This window comes from Calidris pugnax, unplaced genomic scaffold (genome assembly GCF_001431845.1).
Source record: "Calidris pugnax isolate Ruff unplaced genomic scaffold, ASM143184v1 scaffold263, whole genome shotgun sequence".
NCBI lineage: Eukaryota > Metazoa > Chordata > Aves > Charadriiformes > Scolopacidae > Calidris > Calidris pugnax.
The window spans coordinates 99,922-102,956 of NW_015090993.1; positions in this window are offsets into that span (position 1 = coordinate 99,922).

Below are 3,035 nucleotides of genomic sequence, written 5' to 3' on the forward strand. Positions count from 1 at the left end.
AGTGCTTTGGTGGGAAATGGGCAGAATTTTTAGCGCGTTGGTGCAAAATGGGGGTGATTTTAAGCTCTTTGGTGGGAAATGGGGGTAACTTTAAACTCTTGGGTGAGAAATGGGGGTGATTTTAAGCTCTTTGGTGGAAAATGGGGGAAATTTTAAACTCTTTGGTGGGAAATTGGAGGAATTTTAAGGTCTTTGGTGGGAAATGGGGTTGATTTTAAGCTCTTTGGTGGGAAATGGGGGTAACTTTAAACTCTTGGGTGAGAAATGGGGGTGATTTTAAGCTCTTTTGATGGAAAATGGGAATTTTCAGCTCTTTGGGGGTGTCATTGTAGGCTCCTTGGTGGGAAATGGGCTTTTTAGGTTCTTTGGGGGTGTCATCGCAAGCTCTTTGGTGGGGAATGGGGGGAATTTTAAGCTCTTTGGTGGGGAATGGGGGGAATTTTAAGCTCTTTGGTGGGGAATGGGGGGAATTTTAAGCTCTTTGGTGGGGAATGGGGGGAATTTTAAGCTCTTTGGTGGGGAATGGGGGGAATTTTAAGCTCTTTGGTGGGGAATGGGGGGAATTTTAAGCTCTTTGGTGGGGAATGGGGGGAATTTTAAGCTCTTTGGTGGGAAATGGGCTTTTTAGGTTCTTTGGGGGTGTCATTGTAAGCTCTTTGGTGGGGAATGGGGGTGATTTTAAGCTCTTTGATGGGAAATGGGGGGAATTTTAAGTGCTTTGGTGGGAAATGGGGGTAACTTTAAACTCTTGGGTGAGAAATGGGGGTGATTTTAAGTTCTTTAGTGGGCTTTTTAGGCTCTTTGGGAGTGTCATTGTAAGCTCCTTGGTGGGAAATGGGGGGATTTTTAAGCTCTTTGGTGGGAGATTGGGGGTAATTTTAAGGTCTTTGGTGGGAAATGGGGGAATTTAAAGCTCTTTGGTGGGAAATGGGCATTTTAGGATCTTTGGGTGTGTCATTGTAGGCTCCTTGGTGGGAAATAGGGGGAGTTTTAAGGTCTTTGGTGGAAGACTGGGGGTGATTTTAGGGTTTTGGGAAATGGGGTTGATTTTAAGGTCTTTGGTGGGAAATGGGGATGATTTTTAGCGCTTTGGTGGGAAATGGGGATAACTTTAAATTCTTTGGTGGGAAATGGGGGTGATTTTAAACTCTTTGGTGGGAGATTAGGGGTGATTTTAAGCTCTTTGGTGGGAAATGGGGGGAATTTAAAGCGCTTTGGTGGAAAATGGGAATTTTTGGCTCTTTGGGGGTGTCATTGTAAGCTCTTTGGTGGGAAATGGGGGGAATTTAAAGCGCTTTGGTGGAAAATGGGAATTTTTGGCTCTTTGGGGGTGTCATTGTAAGCTCTTTGGTGGGAAATGGGGGGAATTTTAAGCACTTTGGCGGGAAATGGGGGTAACTTTAAACTCTTGGGTGAGAAATGGGGGTGATTTTAAGCTCTTTGGTGGAAAATGGGGGAAATTTTAAACTCTTTGGTGGGAAATTGGAGGAATTTTAAGGTCTTTGGTGGGAAATGGGGGTAACTTTAAACTCTTGGGTGAGAAATGGGGGTGATTTTAAGCTCTTTGGTGGAAAATGGGGGAAATTTTAAACTCTTTGGTGGGAAATTGGAGGAATTTTAAGGTCTTTGGTGGGAAATGGGGGTAACTTTAAACTCTTGGGTGAGAAATGGGGGTGATTTTAAGCTCTTTGGTGGAAAATGGGGGAAATTTTAAACTCTTTGGTGGGAAATTGGAGGAATTTTAAGGTCTTTGGTGGGAAATGGGGGTAACTTTAAACTCTTGGGTGAGAAATGGGGGTGATTTTAAGCTCTTTGGTGGAAAATGGGGGAAATTTTAAACTCTTTGGTGGGAAATTGGAGGAATTTTAAGGTCTTTGGTGGGAAATGGGGGTAACTTTAAACTCTTGGGTGAGAAATGGGGGTGATTTTAAGCTCTTTGGTGGAAAATGGGGGAAATTTTAAACTCTTTGGTGGGAAATTGGAGGAATTTTAAGGTCTTTGGTGGGAAATGGGGGTAACTTTAAACTCTTTGGTGGGGAATGGGCATAATTTTTAGCGCGTTGGTGTTAAATGGGGGTGATGTTAATCTCTTTGGTGGGAAACGGGGGTAATTAATGGGTGTAATTCCTGCCACCCCCCAGGACTGGGATTGTGCTGGAAAACCCCCAGCACCCAGCCCTTCCTGGGGGTTGGTGGCTGATGGGGAGTTTTCTCCTTATTTCTAACAGGATTCTTGCTGCCCCTTTTAAACCTTGGGGGGAGGAGGGGGGGGAAATAACTGCTCTGGATGCCCTTAGTGATGTGGATGTAGCCCCTTGCCAAGCCCCTTGCCTAAAAATCCAGAATCGAGGTGCTTTTGGGGGCGTTTGTGGCTGCTGGAAATCTCTCCCCCGTGGTTCCTGCTCTATACTCTATAAAAATCGAGTCCAGGGAAGCTTTCCCAAACCACCCCAAACCTCCCAATTCCCTTCTGCCCCCCCCCAGGGGCTTCACTCCACCCCGGGGACAACTCACCCTTTAAACAAACTCATCCAAACCTCTCTGGTAATTACCTTCCCCGGTAATTAATTGCTCCCTGATGGGTGCTGGAGCTGCAGCAGAGCCTGGCCCCTGGAGGGGGGGTGTTTTATCTCTCCTGGGGGTGAGGGGGCTTTTACCTGGTAAAGGGGTGGGTTTTTGGGGGGGTTGGTGGTGGCCTTGGTGGCCACCTGGGTCTCCATCCCCACAGGGTGCCCGGGAGGGTGGTGGCCTCTTCCTGCCCCAGGTGGAAATGGGTTTGGGTGGAAATCAACCGGGAATGGGGGCAAAGAAAGTGGAATATTCCTCCATCCAAGCTCTTGATCCTTTCGAGGGGGGGGGCTCAGGAACGGTCCCCCCAGCAGAAGGGAGGTGGGAGAAACGACAGGCATCCATCCATCTCATGCCTATTTCTTTATTTTTGGGTTATTTTGGGTTTTTTTCCTTTTTTTCCTACAGCAAGGGGGAGCTGGGGGCATGGGGGGGGGGTCTCTGCAGGGAGGAGCCAGAGGATGCAG